This window comes from Chrysochloris asiatica, unplaced genomic scaffold (assembly GCF_000296735.1).
Source record: "Chrysochloris asiatica unplaced genomic scaffold, ChrAsi1.0 scaffold00196, whole genome shotgun sequence".
NCBI lineage: Eukaryota > Metazoa > Chordata > Mammalia > Afrosoricida > Chrysochloridae > Chrysochloris > Chrysochloris asiatica.
This window is the reverse complement of record NW_006408714.1, coordinates 6,203,082-6,211,541: the sequence shown is the minus strand read 5'-3', so window position 1 is coordinate 6,211,541 and position 8,460 is coordinate 6,203,082. Positions and strand designations below refer to the sequence as shown.

At 37.8% G+C, this 8,460-nt stretch overlaps 1 pseudogene; it reads left to right on the top strand.

The window, feature by feature from the left end:
- Window positions 1–530: 530 nt before the first annotated feature.
- On the top strand, window positions 531–991 carry LOC102839151 (annotated as a pseudogene).
- Window positions 992–8,460: the final 7,469 nt, after the last annotated feature.

The window sequence follows — 8,460 nt, the reverse complement described above, 5'->3', positions numbered from 1 at the left end:
TAAAAATAGAAATAATACTACCTATACCAAGGAGTTCTGGTAGCATAGTGGTTACGAATCGGACTGTGAACCTAAAGGTCAGTGGTTCAAAACAACCAGCTGTTCCATGGGACAAAGATGAAGCTTTCTGCTCCTGTAAAGATGTACAGCCTCGGAAACCCTGTACAGGGTTGCTATGACTCAGAACTGACTTCATGGCACATAATCACTACCACCATACCATTGGGTTACTGAAATAATTAAAATAGTAATTTAATATAAAACCTTTAGAATGATGCCTGACAAATGAGTAAGGGCTCATAAAATTTTCTACGTTATAATTAATAGGTATATTTTTTCTGGCTAATTACTTCAGTTCCTTTGAGAAATCTGAGATAGCTCTATCAAAACGAACTTCACCAATAATGCTATGAACAAAGTTTTGTTAGCTGTTTTTCCACCAGAATTTCTTCCAGAGTTACAAGTGTGTTTTCATCTTTAAGAATGTGTATATAGGGATTGCTGGATGACCTTGAGCCCTAAGGACAGGCATGGCAGTGGTCTGGAGGCTGAGTGTTGTCTGTGGTGCTCAAGGAGCCCGAGCTCTGTTCCTCCAAACTCCAGTGATCAGACCTGCTCCAGTGATCAGACCTGCATTTCTCCAGGACTGGTCTACTCCAGGAGTGCAGCTCATTCACCAGTCCCCCAGCCACTGTTCAGGTTCCACTGGACTGGGGAGAGGGTTGTCAGTGTGTTGCTCCTGGGCCTGCTTCCAGCTGCTTCTTTGAATCCTTGCTATACGATGGAGTACTCTCTAGCTGTGGTTCTCACTCTCCATGGTCACTGGGGCCTGGGACAGGTTGTTACTGACTATGTCGATGAGGATGCAGCACAGGAAGCTGCCAGGGCTGGCCTCCTGGCACTCTCAGCTTTAACCTTTGCTGGTCTGTGCTATTTCACCTATTATGATGTAGGCATCACCAAAGCTATTGCCATGCTGTGGAAGCTCTGACTTTTGACTTAGTCCCTTAAAAAATGATTGTCCACCTCTCTGCCTCTGCTCTGTCACCCCATTCAGCTATCAACAAGGAGGAAATAACGGATGTCCATTGGTGAGACAACCCTCGTCTAATCACTTAATGCTTTTCACAATTTAATCTGGGAGGAAAAGGTTTGAGAGGAATTAATGTTCCCAGAATAGTGAGCCTGCTTTCCATATTCTGGTGAGATAATGGGATTGTCACCTAGCTTTTTAGAAGCCTCACAGTGTGACAAAACATTGTATATGAGCCTGTACCTTTTAATTTATAAATCTCTTAATGGGAATTCAATTTGTTACTATCAGCATATTATGATCATACCTCTTCAATATTTGTTCTAGGAATGATGGACAATGGGAAATGTCTGTTAACTCACAATTTTAACTGCCTTAAGTTTTTGGAAACATTCTCCTCTGTTGTTTTATGCTTGTCTGTTGATGGTTACATGTCCTAGTGAAACTTTAAAATGAGGAAATGTCTCACTAATTTCTAAATTTTAGGAGGTAAAGCTTGGAGAAGGTTTGAATATAGTGAAGTTCTATTCCTTAGAGATGTATTAAAATATAGATTGCAGACTGAGACATATCCTTCAAATGTCCTTAAATAATTTGCCTACAAATATAAAATTGAAAAGTAACAAACTGCTATTTTCTTACTTTGGGCATCTCTAATGTGAAAATGTATTCTATGAAAACAAACAAAAAAGTTTAAATAAAATTATATATAATAAAAAAAGAATAAGTGTATATATACTTGTTATGAATGCTTAGCTCTTTATCCCAAATCTAAACCACAGCATTTAAGTGTTGGATGGCTCAGATGTGGTTGTTATTATATGTTGTCAAGTCAATTCCAATTCATCACAACCCTGCATAGAGTTGCTGAGGAGCAGATGCAGATCTTATGGTTTGTGGGCCAGGGCTTATTTTATAGCATGATACCAGGAGTCCGGCTGGTTCAATAATGCTTCATAAAAAAACATAGAACTGAGTCAGTTCCAACTCTTAGCAACCCTATGCACAACACAATGAAACCTTGCCCGGTTCTATGCCGACTCACAATCAGTGTTATTCAGGTTTCAATGTTCTGGTGCTATCTGACAGGATTACACTGCTATTCATAAGACTTTCAGTAGGTGAACATTCAGAAGTAGTCTACCCCTACTTCTTCCTAGATTGTCTTAGTCTGGAAACTCAGCTGAAACCTGTCCATAGTGAGTGACCCTTCAGGTATTTGAAATAGCAGTAGCATAGCTTCCAGCATCCCAGTAACATGCAAGCTATTTCAGTCTCAGTCATTGTCTAAAAGAACATGTGAATATCTATGTGTAAGTACAATTATGTCTGTGATAGAATAGTATCCATATACCTACAAGGAAGACCACTTAACAGGACTCTTATTCAAATGTATGTACCAACCACTAGAGCCATTGATTCAAACAAAGCTGAAGAATTATACCAACTTATTCAGTCTGAAATGATCCAACATACAATCCAGGTGCATTGATAATTACTGGTGATTAGAATAATGAAGTTGGAAACAAAGAAGAATGATCAGTAATGAGAAATATAAACTTGGTGATAGAAATGATGCTGGAGATTATTTGATAGAATTTTGCAAGACAAACAACTTATTCATAGCAAATAACACTTTTCAACAACCTAAACTATGACTGCAAACATGGACTTCACCAGATGAAGCAGGCTGTTGTTAAGTGTCATTGAGTCTATTCCAACCCATAGTGACCCTGTATAGGGTTTCTGAGGAGCAGCTGGTGAGCTTGAACTGCCAACACTGTGGTTCAAACTGACTTTGCAGTCCAGTGCATTAACCCACAGTGACACATCAAGACTTCAGATGGATCATACAGGATTGAAATAAGTGGAAAGATACCATAGAGAAGCTCAAGACCATTAGTCAAGACTAGAGTTGGCTATGGAACAGACCATCAATTGCTCATATGCAAGTTCAGGTTGAATGTGAAGAAAATTAAAGCAAGCCATGAGAGCCAAAATATGGCCTTGCATATATGACACCTGAATTTAGAGACCAACTCTACAATAGACTTAATGCATTAGACAATAATGACTGAAAACCAGAGACATTGTGGGATAACATCAAGAACATTATACATGAATAAAGGAAAAAGTCACTAAAAAGACAGGAAAAGAAGAAAAGGCTAAAATCAATGTCAGAAGAGACTCTGAAAATTGCTTTAGAACATAGAGAAGGTATAGAGACTAGAAGAAATGATGACGTAAAAGAGGTGAACAGAAAATTTAAAAGGGCAACTCCAGAAGATAAAGTTTTATAGTAAAATGTACAAAGACCTGGCGTTAAAAAACCAAAACACTCCCAGAATTTCTCAAGCTGAAAGAACTGAAGAAAAAGTGTAAATCTCCACTTGCAATACTGAAAGTTTCTATGGGCAAAATATTGAATGATACAGGAAACATCAAAAGAAGATGGACAGAATATATCAAGTCACTGTACTGAAAAGAATTGGCTGTGTTCAACCATGTTAAGAGGTGGCATATAATTAAGAACAGACAGTATTGAAGGTGGAAGTCCAAGCTACACTGAAGGTATTAGCCATAAACAAGGCACCAGGAATTGACAAAATACAAATTGAAATATTTCAACACTTGTTGATACAGTGTTGTAGGTACTCACTAGGCTGTGCCAAGAAAACTTGAAGATGGCTACCAGGCCAGCCTATTGAAAGACATCCATATTTATACCCATGCCAAAGAAATTTGACCTAAATAGAATATGAAATCTATTATTACTATTACATGCAAGTAGAATTTTGCTGAGAATGACTCAAAACCATTTGCAGCAGTACGTAGACAAGGAGCTGCCAGAACTTCAAGCCAGATTTAAAAGAGAACATGAAGTGAGGGATACTACTGCTGAGGTCATCTGTGTCTTGAGTGAAAGCAGAGAATGTCAGAAAGATGTTTGCTTGTGTTTTATTGACTATACAAAAGGCATTCGACCTTGTACATCATAACAAACTATGGATAACATTGTTAAGAATGAGAATTCCAGAACACTTCATTGTGTTCATTAGGAACGTGTCCATAGATGAAAAGGCAATCTTTCACACAGAACAAGAGGACAGTGTATGGTTTAAAATCGGGAAAGGTATGCATCAAGGTGGTATCTTTTCTCTATACTTATTCATTCTGTATACTGAAAAAATAATCTGAAAAGATTATGTGAAGAAGAATATGGCATCAGGACTGGAGGAAGACTCATCAACAGCCTTCAATATGCATATGACACTACCTTGCTTGCTGGAAGTGAAGAGGACTTAAAATACTTACTGATGATGACAGAAGACTATAGCCTTCAATATGCATTGTCCCTGAATGTAGAGAGAATGAAAATATTTGCAACTTAACCAATAAAGAACAGAGAATTAACCAATAAATGACAAACAGAGAAAATCTTAAAGATGTCATCTTACTTGAATCCACAATCAAGAGTTATGGAAACAAGTCATGAAATCAAATGACATATTGCATTAGGCAAATCTGCTGCAAAGATTTTAAAGTATTTAAGTGCAGAGATGTCACCTTCAGGGTTACAGGGTACCTGGTCCAAGCCAAGGTATTTTCAGTTGCATCTAATGCAGGTGAAAAGTAGGCAATGACTAAGGAAGACTGTAGAAGAATGAATGCATCTGAATTATGGTTTTGGTTGTAGAATATTGAAAGTACCATGGACTGTCAAAGAACGAACAAATCCATCTTTGGAGAGGTACAGCCAGAATTCTCTTTAGGAGCAAAGATGGCAAGACCTTGTATCATGTACTTTGGACATATTCCTGGAGAACATCATGCTTGGTAAAGTGAAAGGTCAGAAAAAAGAGGAAGACCTCCAACTAGACAGACTGACATAGTACAGCAACAATGGACTCAAACATTATGATAATTGTGAGGATGGCATAAGACCAGGAAGTGTTTTGGTTTTTTGTCCATAGGTTCACTATGAATCAGAACCAAATTGAGGGCACCTAACAACAACAATAACAATTATCCCTATTATGGAAATAAGTTAGAGTTATTTATCTTTTTTATTTGAAATAGACACAACAACTTTAATACATTACATATTAAGTAGTAGAATAAACTAGGATGCAAGTCCAAGCTGTTTCACTACTGGTCTGGAAGTTAGTTGTTCTTTCACCTAACAAGTATTTATTGAAGACCTATTAAGTGTCTTTGTATTATCTGCTGTAGCTAAAGCTCTCTTAATCACAAACTATGCCTTTATGAAAATAGCAACCATCAGGGTCAAGAGTTCACAACACTCTTGTGACTTACATAGTGAGCACTTCTTCCCACTGTGTATCTAGAGTAAGTAATCCCATCAGTGGACCTGAATTGGGGCATTGAAGATGATTTTTTCATAGTACTTTCAATGGCAATATAAACAAATCCATGTTTCTGATCATTAGTTACCTCATATATAAATGGAAAATAACAGTATTCACTTCCTAGGATTACTAGGACATGGGATGATTTTATGTATTGTTGTTGCTAAGTGTCGTTCAGTAGGTTACGGCTCATGGCGACCCTGTATTGGGTTTCCATGGAGTGGCTGGTAAACTTGAACCGCTGACCTTGCAGTTCAAACCAACCTTGCAGTCTAGAATATTAGCCCACAGTGCCACATCAGGACTATAATATGTTTGTTGTTATTAAGTACCTTCAAGTCAATTCCAACCCATAATCACCCTGTATAGGGTTTCCTAGGAGCAGCTGATGAACTTGAACTGCTGACTTTGCGGTTCAAACAACTTTGCAGTCTAGCTCATTAACCCACAGTACAATATACTATTTTACGTATGTTGTTGTTTTTAAGTACCTAATACATAGTGCCTCATAAATATTATTTGTTTTGACTATTATCACTATTATTATTCTGCTAGACAGTAGACCCATTGCTACTGAGTTCAGAATTTGAGTGATCCTCTAGGACAGAGTTGGCAGTTTAAATCCACCCGCTGCTCCTCAGAGAGCTATACAGAGTTGCTTTGAGTAGGTTCTGATACGATGGCATTTAACAACAACAACTGGACAGAGTAGAAACTCCCTGTGAGGTTTACTGGACACACTGTTAGACAAACACTGGATTGCTAGCCCCAAGGTTGGAGATTCAAGCCCACCAGAGATCTGCAGGAAAAAGATGAGGTTGTCTGCCCCTGTAAATATTTACACTTTGTTGTTGTCACTTGCTAATGAGTCCGTTCTGACCTATATCAACCTTGTATAGGGTTTCCAAGTAGCTGGTGGTGGATTTGAATAACTGACCTTGTGGTTAGCAGTCCAGTGCTGTAGGAAGCCCTATTTTAAGGAGCTCTGGTTGTGCTATAGGATAAGTATTGTGCTGCTAATCCAAAGTTGTAAGTTCAAACCCACCAACTGCTCTGCAGAAAAAAGATGATATTTTCTGCTCTAGTAAATATTTGCCACCTCAAAAACCCTATACAGAGTTGATATGAGTGAGAATCAACTGATTAGCAAAGAGTTTTGGTTTGGAGGTTAGGTATGTGTTGAATAAACTCCATGACAGTGGGTTATAGGGTTTCCAAAGATGTAAATCTTTACAGAAGCAGACTTCAGACTTCTTTCTCCCATAGAGCAACTGCTGGATTCTACCACTGACATTTCAATGTGCAGCCAACCACTTTAACCACTGTGCCACCAGGGTTGTTAAACAGTATGTCATTTAATTATTCAAACAAGATCACACAACTAGTAACAAGTAATGGCTGTGATTTGAAGCCAGAACTAAAAGATTTCATAGCCAGAGTTTGTAACCACTAAACTATTCTGAATAAGAAATGTAGTTATGTCTAGCAATGGGACTGAGGAAGGGTCAATGAAAATGAAATTGGAATGGGGAGCTAAAGAAAGGGGGAAATAGTACTAATAAAAGCATTAGAATAACTTGGTTTGATGAAAGCAATGACTGGATCCAGTGAAAAGAAAGACAAGCTAAGGAGCCTCAGGGCAAAAAGTAAGAATAGAGATTATCATATTAATGGTTCATTTGCTTCCAAACATTAAACCAGTGAAGGATGGAGAGAATATTATAGGCTAATGACACCAGAAGCCTTCTGTGCTTCTAAGAAATCCGAAGGAACATTGAAAGGCAATATGGACAGATATGATAAGCTAACATAGAAATTTTCAATGGATATTTTCTCACAAAAGCTATAAGGAAATTCTCAAATACATAAGAATTAGCAAAAAATAAGAATGATTCTATAAATTAGGGTCAAGAAAAAAAGGTGTGAAAAGAACACAATGAAATGTTCTAATGACTCACATACTGCTACCAAACATTTGAGATTTCAGTATTATTTATCAATGACTATATTTAATGCATAATTTAAAATAATTTATTTCAGCAAAACATAGATCTATCAAAGTGTATTAGTTACTTGTTACATTCCTATTTTATGATCAATATCTGCGTCAGTTATCTATTGCTGTGCAATATAATAATCCAAAACTTCATGACTTTAAAGCAGCAAAGACATTCTTTCTCACAATTCTGTGTGTTGGGTAGACAGTTATTTTGTTGGACTTGCTTGCGCTAGCTGACGTGCTGCATTCGATTGGGGGTTAGCTAGGGGATGAACTTATCTGATACAGCTAGGATAAATGCACTTCTCTTCCTGTTGTTGCTAAGAGCTGTCAAGTGGGTTCTGACTCATCGTGACCCTCATAGAGTTTCTGAGAAGTGGCTGGTGGGTTTGAACCACTGACCTTTTGGTAGGCAGATCAGTGCTTATCCTACCATGCCACACCAGGTCTCCTCTTCCTATATGACTTTTATTCTTGTTTATTTGTTGGTTTTCCTAATATATGGCAACCTTAGGGCAGTGTTGAAAGAAGTTAAACATACAAAAGTAGAAGCTACAAAACTGCACCAATTAGGTACTGGTCAAAGTCATTCCAGATCCAAGAGGTAAAGAGGTAGGTATTACCCTTTAATGAAAATCCAGAAACCCCACTGCCATCAAGTTGATCTGACTCATAGCGACCCTACAAGGCAGGGTACAATTGCTACATTGGGTTTGTTGTTGGTGTTAGTGTCATCAAGTTGGTTCTGACTTATAGTGACACTGTATAGGATTTCCGAGGGCAGCCTGGAGGATTTGAACCTCCAACCTTGTAATTAGAGGTCCAATGCTTATCCTACAGTGCCACACCAGGACTCTACATTGGATTTACAATACCATAAATTTTTATGCCCAAACTTGCAGACAGCACTGATTTGACTTAGTTTCGATGTCTAAATGATCAGAACTCGACTAGAGGAAGATATCTAGCTCATTAACCCACAGTACAATATACTATTTTACGTATGTTGTTGTTTTTAAGTACCTAATACATAGTGCCTCATAAATATTATTTGTTTT